The following is a 21,344-nucleotide window of genomic DNA, read 5'->3' on the forward strand; positions in this document are numbered from 1 at the left end:
CCCTCATAAAAGGGGGGGTACTGTAAAGGATCTGCCAGGCACAGCTTCGGGGTTAACTCCCAGAACTAATCAGTCAGCACCTGAGAATACAGCCCTGAGACTGACTCCTGCTTCCACCATTCAGGTTGGCAGGCTTAGAAGTGGGAGAGCCTATCGTAACCTGGCCAGACTCAGCTAGCTCCCGCCCTCGGTCTATTTAAGCCTGCACTTCCTGTCCCTCGGTGCTTGTGATTCTTTCCTTGTGGTTTCCTGGCCCAGCTACAGCTCCTGCTATTTTTGATCCTGCTCCATACAGACCCTGGCTTACCGACTACTCTTCTGCTTTTCGTTTTGTACCTCGCACACTCCTGGCTTGACTCGGCTCGTTCACCACTCTGGTTGCTCACGGTGTTGCCGTGGGCAACGGCCCCTTTTCCTTGCTTGTGTTCCTTTGTATGTTTGTCGTGTTTGTCGTGCACTTACTGAGCGCAGGGACCGCCACCCAGTTGTACCCCGTCGCCTAGGGCGGGTCGTTGCAAGTAGGCAGGGACAGAGTGGCGGGTAGATTAGGGCTCACTTGTCCGTCTCCCTACCCCCTGCCATTACATATCCACGTAAAAAGCCCCATTTCAAAAACAACCCAACAGCCGTTGGCTTTCTGGATGAACTGGCAACAACCTGAAAGCCGCCTCAATGTCGGTTTTCGCTAACAGCGCGCCGGGACCCGCAGCACGAATTAACCCCACCACCTTATCGAATGAGGTATACACTACGGAACACAACTCGTGATCAATCCCGTCATTTACCGACAAACCCTTGGGAAACGATAAATGCTGAATCAAACAAAATTTTTGGGGCTCGCGCTTTGGCACAATACCCAATGGGGAAACCACTAAATCTTTTATTGGCGAATCAACAAAAGGCCCCACCATGCGACCCAACGAAACCTCTTTAAACAATTTTTCCGATACGACCTCAGCATGCAAGTAGGCCGACTTAAGATTCCTCCGCGTAACCGGAACCTCATAAGGAGGCGGGGGAATAATAAAACCCACACAAAACCCTTCAAAAATTAACTTTGCCGCCACCCTATCCGGATACTCATTTAGATAAGGGGCCATCCTTTCCACCCTCACCGGTGACAACCCCTTGACTAGCCGAGGAGGGCTGGTTCCCTGACCTCTTCTTCCGCATACATTTCGCAGCCCCGTGGGATGCACCGTTACACTCTGAACACACGTGCTTGAACTTGCACGTGGCCCCGAACTTACACTGGCCATCGTTAAATTGCCAGCAGAATCCCAACTTTGCCCCGGCACCTTGCCCGGCCTGACTGGACTGGCCCCCCTGGCTGACGCTCCCGGGAAAGGACTGCCTAACTGGAGCCGTAACCCTTAACCAAAGAGCAATATCCTTCTGGTTCCACCGAATCGCCGGCCGAACCGCTTTTCGCTGACGGAATTGCTCGTCGTATCTTAGCCACGCCTGCCCCCCGTACGCCCTATGGGCCTCCCCAATGGCATCAAAATAGCAAAACAACGCCGAACAATTTTCCGGCGCCTTTTCCCCTATCACACTGGCTAATATGGCAAACGCCTGCGACCAATTGACAAACGTCTGCGGGATAAGCCTATACCGCCGACGTTCCTCCTCATCCTTCTTACTCTCGTCCCGCTTGCTCTTATCCAAATTGAATTTAGCAAGCGGCAGGAGAGAAAAAATCTTGACATATTCGTCCTTCCAGATCCGCTCACACACCTCCTGCTTTAAATGCGCCCCCAACGGACCTTCGAAGCAAACATACACCTCCCCCCGAGTGCGATCATCAATACGCACCCTATCGCCATCTTTTTGGGCCTCGGTCTGTACTGACACCGCGACCGCCTGTAACGATCCAACTTCCCGGGGACCTTACCAAACTACCACCGGGGACACCTCCGTAACTACTGGCGCCGCCGCCCTATCTAGACGGCCGACCAGCTCCCGTAAGCAACACACTAAATCCGCTAGACCCGCGCCGTCGCGCCCGACCGCGCCGCTACCGGCAGCCGATGCTACGCTTGCTGCCCCCCCACCGACACCCGACATAAAAATCGCTGGATATGGCAAAGACGGAGTTATGCACTCACCGGGCTGCACAGGCGCTGTGTTCCCGTCAGCCGGACCATCCTGACCTCGCCGATAAACGTCCAGTTCGCCTTCTTCCAGATCCTCTCGCAGACGACTGGCCATCCCACCGACATCTCCTACACGGGGACGACGATGCGCTGACAGATGGGCCGGCAACCTGCCGCCCGACTGCTGGGACCCAGACTTCCGACCGGACCTGTTGCCTCGTCGTCGCTGCAGCTCTAGGCGTCCGTCTTGACGATCTCGATGAAGCCTGCCCCCTGGCCGGAACATCACCAGGCGGGGCGGCCGTAGATTGTCCTCCAACTCTTGCATCCGATGGGGGAGAGGTGACAGGGAGCCCGGCCTGCGACTCCCTGTGTACCGCCGGACCTCGTCGCGGCTGGGGATTCCTGCCAGGACGCAGGGCCTGGGAAGAGGCGGCCCTCCCAGCTGCCTGGCCGTCAGCGTCCTTTGTAGGGCTCCCCCTGCGACGCCGTGTCCGCGGGACCACCTCAGGGCTGAGGCGTTCTGAAGGGCGGGACCGCCGGGAGCGACGGGGAGACCCGGCCTGAGCCACCGTCGCCCCTGGAGACGCTCTCTGCCTCCTTTGAGCAGGAGCGGGTGTTGCCGACTCCCCCCCCCCCGCCATATTACTACTAGGGAGGGGGCCGGGGAGGGGAGCCTATCCTCTTGTGCAACAGACCTCGGGTGCCGGGCTTGACGTGGTGATGCTTCGGCCCCCGGGATCCTGGTAAGTGCCGCCACGGTCTCCTCCAACCAGCCGGGACCGTGGTGAACAGCTGCAGCGCGCAGCCGCTCGAGTATGTCGGCCTCCGACATAACAGGACACAGAGCGGGACAACGGAGGGAGCTAATGCAATTTTAGTGTTACTCCTCCCGCTGCTTCCGGCTCAATGCCGAAAGCAGCGGGAAGACCAGTAACGGCCCCCTAACTCCTCCCTGCCTCCCATCCACCTCCCCTACCTCTCCCTCTCAGTTAACCCTTTCCCTACTAGGTCCCGTCATGGAGGCTTCCCTCTGAAGCCCTGCAGGCTGCGTCCAGCCTCTTCTAACTTGTTAAACATCTGTGTGACGGCCGATTAAACAACGGCAGTCACACGGACCTGTATAATTCAAAGTGGCCCTTCACACGGCTGTTTCAATGGACTGAAGGGTCTGTGAGAAAACAGGACATGTCCCATTTTCTCACACATCCCTCCATAGACTCTAGTCTATGGGGGGGGGGGGTGTGAGATCGCGTCCTGCAGCGCACAGATGCAACTTATACGTGAACTGCAGTTCTTTCACGTCCGAGATGCTAAACACCTGTGTGAATCCAGCATCAGGCTGCATTCAGTAGAGCGCGTGCAACCTCGGATGTGAAGAACTGATGTTTTTCACATCCGAGGTGCACCCGTGCGAGTTTTGTTATCGCGGATCCCTCAGACTAGAGTCTATGGAGGGATGCGTGAAAAAACAAAACACAAGATAGGACATGTCCTATTTTTCCAAGTACCCCTCACATGCTCTGAGACAGCCGTGTGAATGGCCCCAATGAAATACATGAGTCAGTGACAGCCATTGTTTAAATAGCGTCACACGGATGAGTTACACGCTCGTCTCAATGAGCCCCAACAGGGTCAGCGCTGCAGGACGGCCGATGCCGAGCCAATATTTATTGTATCACATCTCATAAATTTGAAGGTATTAAGAGGTTCCTGCAAAATTATATAGAAATAAATAATCTAAGCAGCGCGGATTCCTGAAAACAAGGCCGTGTCTAACCAACACGTCTACAAAAAGGTGAGAAGTGCAAATCCAGATGTCGGTCATGAGGCCGAGGTTCTAAACTGAAGCTTTTACTACTGTAACAACCTAGTAGTGAAGCTACAGATGCAGGGACAGGGACAATGTATGTACAGGGGGAAATTATTTAAGGGACAGAAGTCACAGTAGCTCCATTGTGTATCTGGACACTGCAGCGCATGTATTTGTATCGGCCTCAGCCGGGAGAACAGCCCAGCTAGTAGTCGGCGGGATGGTAATGCAGGTAAGCCAAGACAATTGATAGTCGTAGGGGATTCTATAATCAGGAAGACGGAGAGAATAATTTGTCGCCAAGACCACCTCAACCGAATGGTTTGCTGTCTCCCTGGTGCCAGGGTTCGGCATGTGGTGGAACGGGTGGACAAATTGCTGGGAGGGGCTGGTGATGATCCAGCTGTCGTGGTCCATGTCGGTACCAACGACAGAATAAATGGTAGGTGGAGGAGCCTTAAGAATAATTTTAAAGAACTAGGCTACAAGCTGAAGGGAAGGACCTCCAAAGTAGTATTCTCAGGAATACTGCCTGTGCCATGCGCATCACAGGAAAGACAGCGGGAGCTCAGGGAGTTAAATGCATGGCTGAAGTCTTGGTGTAGAGGAGAAGGATTTGGGTTCCTAGAGCACTGGGCTGACTTTTCATTGGGGTACAAACTGTATTCTGCAGATGATTTGCACCTAAATGGAAGGGGGTCCGCTGTGCTGGGGGAGAGAATTCTAGCTGGGGTGGCGGAGTATTTAAACTAGGGCTGAGGAGGGAGGTCAATGTAGAAAAAAAAGGGGTAGCCAGGTTAGAGAGGGGTCAGACTATATTGGTGGGGGGAGAAACAGAATGTGGGGAGAGGACTAGACAACAAGATAAGGAGATCCTTTCGTTACAAAACATCAGTGTAAATAAAAAGGACCGATTAATGTCAAATCACATTTCTGATAATAAAAGTGAAAAACTGACAGGCAAGTTAAAGTGTATGTTCACAAATGCCAGAAGTCTAGCAAGCAAAATGGGGGAGCTGGAGGCCTTGATAGTGGAAGAAACTATAGATATAGTTGGTGTTGCTGAAACATGGCTGGACTCTTCACATGACTGGGCTGTAAATCTACAGGGTTTTACACTTTTTCGGAAAGACAGGACAAATAGGAAAGGTGGTGGTGTATGTCTGTATGTGAGAAATGATATGAAGGCGAGTGTGAAAGAGACAATATTGGGTGAAGACTGTGAGGAGGTTGAAACCTTGTGGGTGGAACTAGAAAGGGAGGTAAACACTGAAAAAATTACTTTTGGTGTAATCTATAGACCCCCCAATATAACTGAGGAGATGGAAGTTCAGCTATATAAACAGATGGAGCGGGCTGCACAGGTGGGTACTGTAGTGATAATGGGAGATTTTAATTTCCGGGATATTAATTGGTGTCATGGTTCAGCTTCAACTGCAAAGGGGAGACATTTCCTCAACCTGTTGCAGGAAAATTTTATGGGCCAGTTTGTGCAAGACCCGACTAGAGGTGAAGCTCTGTTGGATCTGGTCATTTCTAATAATGCAGATCTTGTTGGGAATGTTAATGTTCGTGAAAACCTCGGTAACAGTGATCATAATATAGTTACATTTTACCTATACTGTAAAAAACAAACGCAGGCTGGGAGGGCAAAAACATTTAATTTTAAGAAAGCCAATTTCCCCAGGATGAGGGCTGCAATTCAGGATATGGACTGGGAGGAACTAATGTCAAATAATGAAACAAATGATAAATGGGAGATTTTCAAATCTACTTTGAGTTATTATAGTGCAAAATTTATTCCTATAGGTAACAAGTATAAACGACTAAAATTAAACCCCACATGGCTTACACCTTCTGTGAAAGGGGCAATACATGACAAAAAAAGGGCATTTAAAAAATACAAATCTGAGGGTACAGCTGCAGCCTTTGTAAAATATAAAGAGCTTAATAAAATCTGTAAAAATGTAATAAAATTAGCAAAAATACAAAATGAAAGGCAGGTGGCCAAGGATAGTGAAACAAATCCCAAAAAATTCTTCAAGTATATAAATGCTAAAAAGCCAAGGTCTGAACATGTAGGACCCCTAGATAATGGTAATGGGGAGTTGATCACAGGGGATCAAGAGAAGGCAGAGTTACTAAATGGGTTCTTTAGCTCTGTATATACAACAGAAGAAAGAGCAGCTGATGTAGCCGGTGCCAGTGCTGTTAATATATCAGTTGATATACTGAATTGGATGAATGTAGATATGGTCCAAGCTAAATTAAATAAAATAAATGTACACAAGGCCCCGGGACCAGATGGGTTACACCCTAGAGTTCTTAAAGAGCTTAGTTCAGTTATTTCTGTCCCCCTTTTCATAATATTCAGAGAATCTCTAGTGACTGGTATAGTGCCAAGGGACTGGCGCAGCGCAAATGTGGTGCCTATTTTCAAAAAGGGCTCTAGGTCTTCCCCGGGTAATTATAGACCAGTAAGCTTAACATCCATCGTGGGGAAAATGTTTGAGGGGCTATTGAGGGACTACATACAGGATTATGTGACAATAAATAGTATTATAAGTGACAGCCAGCACGGTTTTACTAAGGACAGAAGTTGTCAAACTAACCTAATCTGTTTTTATGAAGAGGTGAGCAGAAGTCTAGACAGAGGGGCCGCTGTGGATTTAGTATTTTTGGACTTTGCAAAGGCATTTGACACTGTCCCTCATAGACGTCTAATGGGTAAATTAAGGACTATAGGTTTAGAAAATATAGTTTGTAATTGGATTGAGAATTGGCTCAAGGACCGTATCCAGAGAGTTGTGGTCAATGATTCCTACTCTGAATGGTCCCCGGTAATAAGTGGTGTACCCCAGGGTTCAGTGCTGGGACCACTTTTATTCAACTTATTTATTAATGATATAGAAGATGGGATTAATAGCACTATTTCTATTTTTGCAGATGACACCAAGCTATGTAATATAGTTCAGTCTATGGAAGATGTTCATGAATTGCAGGCAGATTTAAACAAACTAAGTGTTTGGGCGTCCACTTGGCAGATGAAGTTTAATGTAGATAAATGTAAAGTTATGCATCTGGGTACCAACAACCTGCATGCATCATATGTCCTAGGGGGAGCTACACTGGCGGATTCACTTGTTGAGAAGGATCTGGGTGTAATTGTAAATCATAAACTCAATAACAGCATGCAGTGTCAATCAGCTGCTTCAAAGGCCAGCAGGATATTGTCGTGTATTAAAAGAGGCATGGACTCGCGGGACAGGGATGTAATATTACCACTTTACAAAGCATTAGTGAGGCCTCATCTAGAATATGCAGTTCAGTTCTGGGCTCCAGTTCATAGAAAGGATGCCCTGGAGTTGGAAAAAATACAAAGAAGAGCAACGAAACTAATTAGGGGCTTGGAGAATTTAAGTTATGAGGAAAGATTGAAAGAATTAAACCTATTTAGCCTTGAGAAAAGACGACTAAGGGGGGACATGATTAACTTATATAAATATATTAATGGCACATACAAAAAATATGGTGAAATCCTGTTCCTTGTAAAACCCCCTCAAAAAACAAGGGGGCACTCCCTCAGTCTGGAGAAAAAAAGGTTCAAGCTGCAGAGGCGACAAGGCTTCTTTACTGTGAGAACTGTGAATCTATGGAATAGCCTACCACAGGAGCTAGTCACAGCAGGGACAGTAGATGGCTTTAAAAAAGGGTTAGATAATTTCCTAGAACAAAAAAATATTAGCTCCTATGTGTAGAAATTTTTCCTTCCCTTTTCCCTTCCCTTGGTTGAACTTGATGGACATGTGTCTTTTTTCAGCCGTACTAACTATGTAACTATGTAACTATGTAACTATGTAATGGTGCGTCTCCTGGATGTCCGACCCCTGGACAACTTTATGTACTTTTTTATATTAACACAACTTGATTGTGACAAAGACCTCTACAAGCCGTCAGCCTGCATAGGGGTATATTAAATAACAGTGATAAATAGGAGTAATGCACTTATGTCACTGACCATATAGCTGCGTACAGTTGGTTAATATGGGATAGAACAGAATATACAGTAAGAATCGGATGTACTGGTTTTCCAGTAAACCGAGCAGCAACAAAATGCCAAGCAGCAGCTGCAAAAGCAAATACAGTTTGAGGAAGCTTAGAGAGAAACCAGTGATCTAAATAGGTAATTTTCATCTATTCACTCATTAGGCCATGTTCACACAGCGTATGAGCGTAAATATCTAAATACGCCTGCAAACACATTACCATTGACTTTAACGTGAAACATTGTAGCTCATACAAGGAATAATTTACGCTGCAGAATTAAGTGAAATATCCCTTCTGACTTTCTACAAATCCATCTTCCATTAAAATTGAAGACTCTTTGAAAAAATTGACTATCAGCTCCAAAAACATCTTGATCTCAGTCTGATATTAGCTTCCAATTTTTTCAGCCGGTATCCTAGCTACAAGGTGGGGGCAGTTTTGGGCTCTAGGTAGAGCAATTGAAACAAATAGAATGGGAGGTTTAAAAAAAGCTGGAATATATAGAGAATAGTGACGTGCTAGAGGCCCGCCAACATCGGAAGAGTCACGATCCTGAGGCTGAAGCCACCACAAATTATTGTCTACCGGCACAAAATGTAAAAGATTCAACATCCCCAGATAAAACCAGGATTTGGTTTTGAGATTATCTACTCTTAGGGCTCATTCAGATGTGTGTAACTTGTCCGTGTGATGGCCGTTAAAACTACCGTCACACGGACGCATGTATTTCATTGGGGCCTTTCACGAGGCCATTGTTTCAACGGAGCGTGTGAAGGGTCCATTCAAAGATAAGACATGTCCTATTTTCTTGCGTTTCCACGCATCCCTCCATTGACTAGTCTGAGGGTGCACCTCCGATGTGAAACAGGTCAGGTTTTTCACATCCGAAGTTGCACACGGTCGTCTGTATGTAAATGACACAGCTACTAATGTAATGAAATGGAACTGGTAGACATCACTCAAGCCCAACTTTCTGAAGTTAAACCCTTACTGGTCTAGACAGCTCTAACTATCACAACACAAGAAGAAAAGAGCAGATCTCGTGCTTGGTTTCCTCTCACCAGTGCCAGGCAGCTGCTGCCAAGCCAAATAATGTAATAGGATGCATTTGACAGTGTTTCTACATACACATTACTACTCAGGTAACAGAATATGATTTAGCTACCTGTATAGAAGGTTGACCGAAATTGAGCGGGTGAGTCACAGTACCAAGAAATGTTAAATGGAGGTTAAGTTAGGAGGTAGTTTGGGGGCAACTACCATGTACAAATATCACACATTATAGAGATCTGTCTGAAGATTTGTACCCAGACTTGTTACCACGACAAGAAGGCATCCTCTACAGATAGTTGAGAAAGTATCTACATCAGCATAGAAGGGGATTCTTTACTGTAAGAGCAGTGACATTATTGAAATTGTGGTTGTTAGTTACTTTTGGAGGAGCCTGAATGCCTTAAACACAGCGTTTGTCATCCATCTCATAGGGTTTTAACCTTGCTTTGGATCAGTGCTGCTGGACGAAGGTCATGTAATCCCCCACCCACGCTATGGAGTTCCACCCCCACCCCTTTACAGGAAATAAGAAACTACATGCAAGGGAGATTCCTCAGTAATACACTATTCATCCAACCCATAGCATCAACCAAAGTCTCAGAGGAGGGGAGGGCGGGTACAACACTGGTGGAGCGTAACAATTGTACAGTAGATATCTCACCCCTACATGCGGAGCTTGAGCAACATAACGAGATGTTCTCTTTTCATTACAACCAAGATGGGTCTTGCTCAAAGGATTGCAATGGTTGATCCAAGAATGTAAGGGCTCATATTAAAGAGATCACGTTCCAGCTCCAACCTCCTTGAGGGTCAAGTAGACTTATGTATCTGGTACAAGTGTATAACTGGATAGGACCTCGAGATCATGATCAACACTGAGGACCCTTCCCCGCAGAAGTTCTTGCCATTATATCCAGAAAATATATTTGAGGTACAAGACTCCTTCCCAAGTCACAGTAGAAATACTCAACTTCGCTTTTCCTATTTTCTCAAATCCATCCCAACATGCATCTGGATGTAGCCAATTGTATTGCTCTGCATCATACACTTCACCTACAATTATGGTCACCACCTGGCAACAACTTATAGGAGCTGCAGAGTGGAGAGGAAAGTGACAACTGCTCAGAGACCAAGCGAGACTAAAAAGGTGGAGATGCCCATAAAACGTGATCAAAAAGCCTTGATATATCGAATACATTGTGAACCCCATTGATGGACATGGGCAACCATAGTGCTTAACCCATTCAATTCTGAACACATCAACCCAACTTTCTCTTACTCAGTATCTTAAAAGTAGTCCACAAGGGACCCAAAAGGACCATATTCGGAAGATCTACAGAGCACTTGTGGCAGTTACCGATAGAGATAGCGATTAAAGGAGTCACGGTCTTCTAAAAAACATTAGAGTAAGGATTTGTGGGGTTCCTTGAGGACCAGAATAGCAAGATTAGGTTCTCGTGATTTTCAATAGAGTCAACCACAACCCAAGTAGACAACGTGGCAGAACATCCCAAATAACCAATGTTGGGAACTTCATGGACACACAATTTGATGGTTCCTCCATCTTAACCAGCATGTTCTGTCGGAGGTTCTTGAGAAGATTAGGATTAACCATATTAGTCTAAGCAGAGATGGTCTACAGAAGTTACTCATCTTAAAGGCCAGTTAAGTTATACAATGGCACACAGAAGACCAACCAATTACAAGACACCCTTGACAACATATAAACCCTTTTCTCCATGACTGGTGACCAGTTAATAAGCCAGTTCTTGCTGCCAAGATTCAAACCTGGACCACATGGTCTTATGACCTTTAGACTGCAGTCCCGAGTCTCTAAACATCACACAAAACCCAATTCTCAACTTCTACCTTGTTCCTTCATTTCTTGTCAAAAGCTACAAGACCAGTTGGTCCATCCAAGAGAGACATCGAGAAACTGGAGCGGAGCTTTGAGAATGGATATAATAGTGAGTAAGGTCACCGGATGCTTGATGGGGCACATTTTATGTCACACGCCAGATGGGACATGAACTCGTCTGTGGTGGGATGGGTCCACATGGTGAAGAACAGTCGAAGAACCTGGAATTACAGACAAAACTGGTCAAACAATTGAGAAAAGATTTACCAGCTCAAACCAAACATCCTACACAAGGGGGTTGATCAATGAGTGCTTGTCAGAACTTGGAGGACCTACCACTATGAAACATGGCGATCAGTCCCACCCCCAAGTCTAGGTCCCCAAAAACCATCGACCGTTCATTATGTGGAACATTTCAATACACTGACCACCAATACATGAAGACCACAATGACCAAGTACCGTTTAAGAGTACATCAACTCCGACATGGTGGTAAGGATCTGTAGAAGTCTGTACGGTGCCACAGAGGCCACACAATTCAGTTTCTCAGCCGACTTCCTGTAGTAATACTTAGTGGTCCTCACAGAATATAGTCCAATAGGTGGCAGCAGAGAGGTCCGAATCGCCTCATATAAGAACAACTTTTCCATATAATCAAACCTGGTTGTCCGATTCTAAAAGAAGAAAACCATTAAATAAATTGTGACATCCAGTTACCAGTGAAAATTATGAGGGTTATTGTCCAATCACTTGCAGACTCCACTAGGAGAGGACCATTTATGGCCGACTTAATGACCAACAATTATTCGGAACAAGCAATTAGCAGTTAATCCATTATTCCCTGTAGTGGGATTAGCTGACTACCCCATTCTCCTTCACAAGAAGGAAACAGTCAGCATGGCCAACATTGGAGGTGATGGGATGGTTATTGCCGTATTTTCTGACATATTTGTGCCATTTTTCATCATTGACACAAAAGGGGCAGCTGATAATCATGGGCTGGGTAGTTTCAAGATCTTATTTCTGTGTCCACATGACAACACTTCCAGACATGTTCTCTTAAAGCTCAGTTATCATGGGAATACCAAGTGCCGAAAGTCAGAATTCCGCTTTTAATTACGTACATTTGACAAAAAGAGGTCACATAACAGGTCTAGTTTCCTTATGATAACACGATGCATCACACAGAAACAAGTAGTGTTGTCATGGGGACATAACAGATAAATTACAGGATAATTTTAAAAGCACAAAACCCTCCAAAAAATTCAGACAGAAATTGGCGCAAGATACAACACAAATCTACATCTGCTGAAGAAGAAGAAGAAGAAGAAGAAGAAGGGGTCGGGTATATTTACGTGTCGCTTTTTTTTTTCTGTTTTCGCTGAATTTTTTTTTTTTTGCGAGCTTGTAATCGCATCGGAACTGGGATAATAACGCACACGGTTTTCGGATCTTCTTTTAACTGCACCTCCACCGCAACGTCCGAATACAACCTATGGGATAATTGACATCAGAGCGCCATAAAAACTGCGTCAAATACGTACAGGGTTTAACCACTAATTGCCGCGATAGTTAATGAAAGACCAAAAATAAAGTGTAACGGTGGGATGTACCGTTACACTCTGAACACACGTGCTTGAACTTGCACGTGGCCCCGAACTTACACTGTCCATCGTTAAATTGCCAGCAGAATCCCAACTTTACCCCGGCACCTTGCCCGGCCTGACTGGACTGGCCCCCCTGGCCGACGCTCCCGGGAAAGGACTGCCTAACCGGAGCCGTAACCCTTAACCAAAGAGCAATATCCTTCTGGTTCCACCGAATCGCCGGCCGAACCGCTTTTCTCTGACGGAATTGCTTGTCGGAATTAGCCACGCCTGCCCCCCGTACGCCCTATGGGCCTCCCCAATGGCATCAAAATAGCAAAACAACGCCGAACAATTTTCCGGCGCCTTTTCCCCTATCACACTAGCTAATATGTCAAACGCCTGCGACCAATTGACGAACGTCTGCGGGATAAGCCTATACCGCCGACGTTCCTCCTCATCCTTCTTACTCTCGTCCCGCTTGCTCTTATCCAAATTGAATTTAGCAAGCGGCAGCAGAGAAAAAATCTCGACATATTCGTCCTTCCAGATCCGCTCACGCACCTCCTGCTTTAAATGCGCCCCCAACGGACCTTCGAAGCAAACATACACCTCCCCCCGAGCGCGATCATCAATACGCACCCTATCGCCATCTTTATGGGCCTCGGTCTGTACTGACACCGCGACCGGCAGCCGATGCTACGCTTGCTGCCCCCCCACCGACACCCGACATAAAAATCGCTGGATATGGCAAAGACGGAGTTATGCACTCACCGGGCTGCACAGGCGCTGTGTTCCCGTCAGCCGGACCATCCTGACCTCGCCGATAAACGTCCAGTTCGCCTTCTTCCAGATCCTCTCTCGCAGACGACTGGCCATCCCACCGACATCTCCTACACGGGGACGACGATGCGCTGACAGATGGGCCGGCAACCTGCCGCCCGACCGCTGGGACCCAGACTTCCGACCGGACCTGTTTCCTCGTCGTCGCTGCAGCTCTAGGCGTCCGTCTTGACGATCTCGATGAAGCCTGCCCCCTGGCCGGAACATCACCAGGCGGGGCGGCCGTAGATTGTCCTCCAACTCTTGCATCCGATGGGGGAGGGGTGACAGGGAGCCCGGCCTGCGACTCCCTGTGTACCGCCGGACCTCGTCGCGGCTGGGGATTCCTGCCAGGACGCAGGGCCTGGGAAGAGGCGGCCCTCCCAGCTGCCTGGCCTTCAGCGTCCTTTGTAGGGCTCCCCCTGCGACGCCGTGTCCGCGGGACCACCTCAGGGCTGAGGCGTTCTGGAGGGCGGGACCGCCGGGAGCGACGGGGAGACCCGGCCTGAGCCACCGTCGCCCCTGGAGACGCTCTCTGCCTCCTTTGAGCAGGAGCGGGTGTTGCCGACTCCCCCCCCGCCACCATATTACTACTAGGGAGGGGGCCGGGGGAGAGAAGCCTATCCCCTTGTGCAACAGACCTCGGGTGCCGGGCTTGACGTGGCGATGCTCCGGCCCCCGGGATCCTGGTAAGTGCCGCCACGGTCTCCTCCAACCAGCCGGGACCGTGGTGAACAGCTGCAGCGCGCAGCCGCTCAAGTATGTCGGCCTCCGACATAACAGGGCACAGAGCGGGACAACGGAGGGAGCTAATGCAATTTTAGTGTTACTCCTCCCGCTGCTTCCGGCTCAATGCCGAAAGCAGCGGGAAGACCAGTAACGGCCCCCTAACTCCTCCCTGCCTCCCATCCACCTCCCCCTACCTCTCCCTCTCAGTTAACCCTTTCCCTACTAGGTCCCGTCATGGAGGCTTCCCTCTGAAGCCCTGCAGGCTGCGTCCAGCCTCTTCTAACTTGTTAAACATCTGTGTGACGGCCGATTAAACAACGGCAGTCACACGGACCTGTATAATTCAAAGTGGCCCTTCACACGGCTGTTTCAATGGACTGAAGGGTCCGTGAGAAAACAGAACATGTCCCATTTTCTCACACATCCCTCCATAGACTCTAGTCTATGGGGGGTGGTGTGTGAGATCGCGTCCTGCAGCGCACAGATGCAACTTATACGTGAACTGCAGTTCTTTCACGTCCGAGATGCTAAACACCTGTGTGAATCCAGCATCAGGCTGCATTCAGTAGAGCGCGTGCAAGCTCGGATGTGAAGAACTGATGTTTTTCATAACCGAGGTGCACCCGTGCGAGTTTTGTTATCGCGGATCCCTCAGACTAGAGTCTATGGAGGGATGCGTGAAAAAACAAAACACAAGATAGGACATGTCCTATTTTTCCAAGTACCCCTCACATGCTCTGAGACAGCCGTGTGAACGGCCCCAATGAAATACATGAGTCAGTGACAGCCATTGTTTAAATAGCGTCACACGGATGAGTTACACGCTCGTCTCAATGAGCCCCAACAGGGTCAGCGCTGCAGGGCGGCCGATGCCGAGCCAATATTTATTGTATCACATCTCATAAATTTGAAGGTATTAAGAGGTTCCTGCAAAATTATATAGAAATAAATAATCTAAGCAGCGCGGATTCCTGAAAACAAGGCCGTGTCTAACCAACACGTCTACAAAAAGGTGAGAAGTGCAAATCCAGATGTCGGTCATGAGGCCGAGGTTCTAAACTGAAGCTTTTACTACTGTAACAACCTAGTAGTGAAGCTACAGATGCAGGGACAGGGACAATGTATGTACAGGGGGAAATTATTTAAGGGACAGAAGTCACAGTAGCTCCATTGTGTATCTGGACACTGCAGCGCATGTATTTGTATCGGCCTCTGCATGGTGCGTCTCCTGGATGTCCGACCCCTGGACAACTTTATGTACTTTTTTATATTAACACAACTTGATTGTGACAAAGACCTCTACAAGCCGTCAGCCTGCATAGGGGTATATTAAATAACAGTGATAAATAGGAGTAATGCACTTATGTCACTGACCATATAGCTGCGTACAGTTGGTTAATATGGGATAGAACAGAATATACAGTAAGAATCGGATGTACTGGTTTTCCAGTAAACCGAGCAGCAACAAAATGCCAAGCAGCAGCTGCAAAAGCAAATACAGTTTGAGGAAGCTTAGAGAGAAACCAGTGATCTAAATAGGTAATTTTCATCTATTCACTCATTAGGCCATGTTCACACAGCGTATGAGCGTAAATATCTAATTACGCCTGCAAACACATTACCATTGACTTTAACGTGAAACATTGTAGCTCATACAAGGAATAATTTACGCTGCAGAATTAAGTGAAATATCCCTTCTGACTTTCTACAAATCCATCTTCCATTAAAATTGAAGACTCTTTGAAAAAATTGACTATCAGCTCCAAAAACATCTTGATCTCAGTCTGATATTAGCTTCCAATTTTTTCAGCCGGTATCCTAGCTACAAGGTGGGGGCAGTTTTGGGCTCTAGGTAGAGCAATTGAAACAAATAGAATGGGAGGTTTAAAAAAAGCTGGAATATATAGAGAATAGTGACGTGCTAGAGGCCCACCAACATCGGAAGAGTCACGATCCTGAGGCTGAAGCCACCACAAATTATTGTCTACCGGCACAAAATGTAAAAGATTCAACATCCCCAGATAAAACCAGGATTTGGTTTTGAGATTATCTACTCTTAGGGCTCATTCAGATGTGTGTAACTTGTCCGTGTGATGGCCGTTAAAACTACCGTCACACGGACGCATGTATTTCAATGGGGCCTTTCACGAGGCCATTGTTTCAACGGAGCGTGTGAAGGGTCCATTCAAAGATAAGACATCTCCTATTTTCTTGCGTTTCCACGCATCCCTCCATTGACTAGTCTGAGGGTGCACCTCCGATGTGAAACAGGTCAGGTTTTTCACGTCCGAAGTTGCACACGGTCGTCTGTATGTAAATGACACAGCTACTAATGTAATGCAATGGAACTGGTAGACATCACTCAAGCCCAACTTTCTGAAGTTAAACCCTTACTGGTCTAGACAGCTCTAACTATCACAACACAAGAAGAAAAGAGCAGATCTCGTGCTTGGTTTCCTCTCACCAGTGCCAGGCAGCTGCTGCCAAGCCAAATAATGTAATAGGATGCATTTGACAGTGTTTCTACATACACATTACTACTCAGGTAACAGAATATGATTTAGCTACCTGTATAGAAGGTTGACCGAAATTGAGCGGGTGAGTCACAGTACCAAGAAATGTTAAATGGAGGTTAAGTTAGGAGGTAGTTTGGGGGCAACTACCATGTACAAATATCACACATTATAGAGATCTGTCTGAAGATTTGTACCCAGACTTGTTACCACGACAAGAAGGCATCCTCTACAGATAGTTGAGAAAGTATCTACATCAGCATAGAAGGGGATTCTTTACTGTAAGAGCAGTGACATTATTGAAATTGTGGTTGTTAGTTACTTTTGGAGGAGCCTGAATGCCTTAAACACAGCGTTTGTCATCCATCTCATAGGGTTTTAACCTTGCTTTGGATCAGTGCTGCTGGACGAAGGTCATGTAATCCCCCACCCACGCTATGGAGTTCCACCCCCACCCCTTTACAGGAAATAAGAAACTACATGCAAGGGAGATTCCTCAGTAATACACTATTCATCCAACCCATAGCATCAACCAAAGTCTCAGAGGAGGGGAGGGCGGGTACAACACTGGTGGAGCGTAACAATTGTACAGTAGATATCTCACCCCTACATGCGGAGCTTGAGCAACATAACGAGATGTTCTCTTTTCATTACAACCAAGATGGGTCTTGCTCAAAGGATTGCAATGGTTGATCCAAGAATGTAAGGGCTCATATTAAAGAGATCACGTTCCAGCTCCAACCTCCTTGAGGGTCAAGTAGACTTATGTATCTGGTACAAGTGTATAACTGGATAGGACCTCGAGATCATGATCAACACTGAGGACCCTTCCCCGCAGAAGTTCTTGCCATTATATCCAGAAAATACATTTGAGGTACAAGACTCCTTCCCAAGTCACAGTAGAAATACTTAACTTCGCTTTTCCTATTTTCTCAAATCCATCCCAACATTCATCTGGATGTAGCCAATTGTATTGCTCTGCATCATACACTTCACCTACAATTATGGTCACCACCTGGCAACAACTTATAGGAGCTGCAGAGTGGAGAGGAAAGTGACAACTGCTCAGAGACCAAGCGAGACTAAAAAGGTGGAGATGCCCATAAAAGGTGATCAAAAAGCCTTGATATATCGAATACATTGTGAACCCCATTGATGGACATGGGCAACCATAGTGCTTAACCCATTCAATTCTGAACACATCAACCCAACTTTCTCTTACTCAGTATCTTAAAAGTAGTCCACAAGGGACCCAAAAGGACCATATTCGGAAGATCTACAGAGCACTTGTGGCAGTTACCGATAGAGATAGCGATTAAAGGAGTCACGGTCTTCTAAAAAACATTAGAGTAAGGATTTGTGGGGTTCCTTGAGGACCAGAATAGCAAGATTAGGTTCTCGTGATTTTCAATAGAGTCAACCACAACCCAAGTAGACAACGTGGCAGAACATCCCAAATAACCAATGTTGGGAACTTCATGGACACACAATTTGATGGTTCCTCCATCTTAACCAGCATGTTCTGTCAGAGGTTCTTGAGAAGATTAGGATTAACCATATTAGTCTAAGCAGAGATGGTCTACAGAAGTTACTCATCTTAAAGGCCAGTTAAGTTATACAATGGCACACAGAAGACCAACCAATTACAAGACACCCTTGACAACATATAAACCCTTTTCTCCATGACTGGTGACCAGTTAATAAGTCAGTTCTTGCTGCCAAGATTCCAACCTGGACCACATGGTCTTATGACCTTTAGACTGCAGTCCCGAGTCTCTAAACATCACACAAAACCCAATTCTCAACTTCTACCTTGTTCCTTCATTTCTTGTCAAAAGCTACAAGACCAGTTGGTCCATCCAAGAGAGACATCAAGAAACTGGAGCGGAGCTTTGAGAATGGATATAATAGTGAGTAAGGTCACCGGATGCTTGATGGGGCACATTTTATGTCACACGCCAGATGGGACATGAACTCGTCTGTGGTGGGATGGATCCACATGGTGAAGAACAGTCGAAGAACCTGGAATTACAGACAAAACTGGTCAAACAATTGAGAAAAGATTTACCAGCTCAAACCAAACATCCTACACAAGGGGGTTGATCAATGAGTGCTTGTCAAAACTTGGAGGACCTACCACTATGAAACATGGCGATCAGTCCCACCCCCAAGTCTAGGTCCCCAAAAACCATCGACCGTTCATTATGTGGAACATTTCAATACACTGACCACCAATACATGAAGACCACAATGACCAAGTACCGTTTAAGAGTACATCAACTCCGACATGGTGGGAAGGATCTGTAGAAGTCTGTACGGTGCCACAGAGGCCACACAATTCAGTTTCTCAGCCGACTTCCTGTAGTAATACTTAGTGGTCCTCACAGAATATAGTCCAATAGGTGGCAGCAGAGAGGTCCAAATCGCCTCATATAAGAACAACTTTTCCAGATAATCAAACCTGGTTGTCCGATTCTAAAAGAAGAAAACCATTAAATAAATTGTGACATCCAGTTACCAGTGAAAATTATGAGGGTAATTGTCCAATCACTTGCAGACTCCACTAGGAGAGGACCATTTATGGCCGACTTAATGACCAACAATTATTCGGAACAAGCAATTAGCAGTTAATCCATTATTCCCTGTATTGGGATTAGCTGACCACCCCATTCTCCTTCACAAGAAGGAAACAGTCAGCATGGCCAACATTGGAGGTGATGGGATGGTTATTGCCGTATTTTCTGACATATTTGTGCCATTTTTCATCATTGACACAAAAGGGGCAGCTGATAATCATGGGCTGGGTAGTTTCAAGATCTTATTTCTGTGTCCACATGACAACACTTCCAGACATGTTCTCTTAAAGCTCAGTTATCATGGGAATACCAAGTGCCGAAAGTCAGAATTCCGCTTTTAATTACGTACATTTGACAAAAAGAGGTCACATAATAGGTCTAGTTTCCTTATGATAACACGATGCATCACACAGAAACAAGTAGTGTTGTCATGGGGACATAACAGATAAATTACAGGATAATTTTAAAAGCACAAAACCCTCCAAAAAATTCAGACAGAAATTGGCGCAAGATACAACACAAATCTACCTCTGCTGAAGAAGAAGAAGAAGAAGAAGAAGGGGTCGGGGTATATTTACGTGTCGCTTTTTTTTTGCTGTTTTCGCTGAATTTTTTTTTTTTTGCGACCTTGTAATCGCATCGGAACTGGGATAATAACGCACGCGGTTTTCGGATCTTCTTTTAACTGCACCTCAACCGCAACGTCCGAATACAACCTATGGGATAATTGACATCAGAGCGCCATAAAAACCGCATCAAATACGTACAGGGTTTAACCACTAATTGCCGCGATAGTTAATGAAAGACCAAAAATAATCTCATATAATTGCGCCCCGCGGGTCCAGTCACACGTTGCGGCTGAGGTGCGATTAAAATCACATTGAAAAAAATGCATCCATTTTAATGCGATTACGGTAAAAAATGCAACTGTATAGAAAAACGCAGCAAATTGTGGTAGAAACTCATGTGGTTTTTGGACGCAGTTTGTTGATTTGTTGTAACTTCATCTGAATGGACCCAAATGCTGCGATAAGAAGAGATAAAAAACGCAGCAAAAATCACTCCGGAATTGCCGCGGTTTGTGACGCAGTTTTCGACTGTGCGGTTTTTTCAGGTAAATCACATTTATTTTACAAGTCTCAAATTTGAAAAACGAGCTGGAAAATACCACGACCAAAATGTGGGGGGGGGGGGGTGGCATGTTTTTATGCGTTTTTTACCGTGCGGCCAAAACTATCACCCCTAAATGCTCCCGTACCCTGCGGGATTACTGCGCGACAAAGACGCAACTTCAATGTCGCTGTCAATTCGTGGGATTACCGCAACTTTCTAATCGTTACACTCGCAGGCATCGCAATCTCGCCATGTTGTTCTCTTACATAAGATGGAACTCCACCGCAATTTATGAGTAGCAGACACCTCTCCTGAAATCCTCTGCGCTGCTGGAGAAAAATAATAAGAACTAAAGTAAATCGACCTTTTTACAATCTACCTCTGTCTGACCTCTCACTAGATCAACACATTCATATCCTGAAACACTCTGTGCTGCTGGTTCCCCTGCTCCTTTGACTATGTAACTGTCTCTCTGTGACCTCCCTCAAGATCAGCACATTCCTCTGCTGTTATACGAGAACAGTGACTGGCACTGCTATGGGGGCTCTATGGATATCAGTGTTAGAAGACACTGTCAGGGTATAGCTGGGGGGAGCTGGTGGTAGGATATACCCCCCTGCCAGGTGCTGGGTGCCAGGGGGAGTGCCAACAAGCCACCTTTTCTTGATAAGCTACACTGACACTTGGGGTACAGGATAATGACACACTGACATTTGGGGTACAGGATAATGACACACTGACACTTGGGGTACAGTATAATGACACACTGACACTTGGGGTACAGGCAGGGCCAGACTGGCCATCTGACAGTTCTGGTAAATGCCAGATGGGCCGGTGAACAGTGGGCCTCCTGCCGGCCGCCCAAACAATCAGTGGTGAACACAAGCAGCAACATTACAATAACTGCAGCCTCCTGGTGTTTATAACCACATCTTTCGGAGATTTATTGCTGTGTACTCTGCAGTGATGGGAAGGAGCGCTGCAGAAATGATGTTTAGCGCTTGTTGGCCGAGCCGCAGCTAATCAGCTCTAGACTTGTTTTCTGCACTGACGCCTCGCTCATTCGCGCACATCTCTGGCGCCGCAGAGGAAAAGGAGAATCGGTACCTGCCCAGTCTGCATGTACAAATCAAACCTA

General features: G+C 46.6%; 1 protein-coding gene and 1 long non-coding RNA gene across 6 annotated transcripts in view; one reads left to right on the plus strand and one right to left on the minus strand.

The window, feature by feature from the left end:
• LOC142728935 (uncharacterized) overlaps positions 1-21,344 on the plus strand; it is a 500,634-nt gene that overhangs the window by 250,503 nt on the left and 228,787 nt on the right. The gene's annotated exons all lie outside the window — the stretch shown is intronic.
• Positions 8,948-21,015, minus strand: LOC142728940 (uncharacterized). Its single transcript, XR_012877875.1, has 6 exons — positions 20,473-21,015; positions 18,780-18,992; positions 18,330-18,539; positions 12,223-12,360; positions 11,329-11,541; positions 8,948-11,088 (listed from the first exon to the last, which is right to left on the minus strand). It is a non-coding gene; the product is annotated as an uncharacterized LOC142728940 (long non-coding RNA).

Source organism: Rhinoderma darwinii, unplaced genomic scaffold (assembly GCF_050947455.1).
Source record: "Rhinoderma darwinii isolate aRhiDar2 unplaced genomic scaffold, aRhiDar2.hap1 Scaffold_70, whole genome shotgun sequence".
In the NCBI taxonomy this organism is placed as follows: domain Eukaryota; kingdom Metazoa; phylum Chordata; class Amphibia; order Anura; family Rhinodermatidae; genus Rhinoderma; species Rhinoderma darwinii.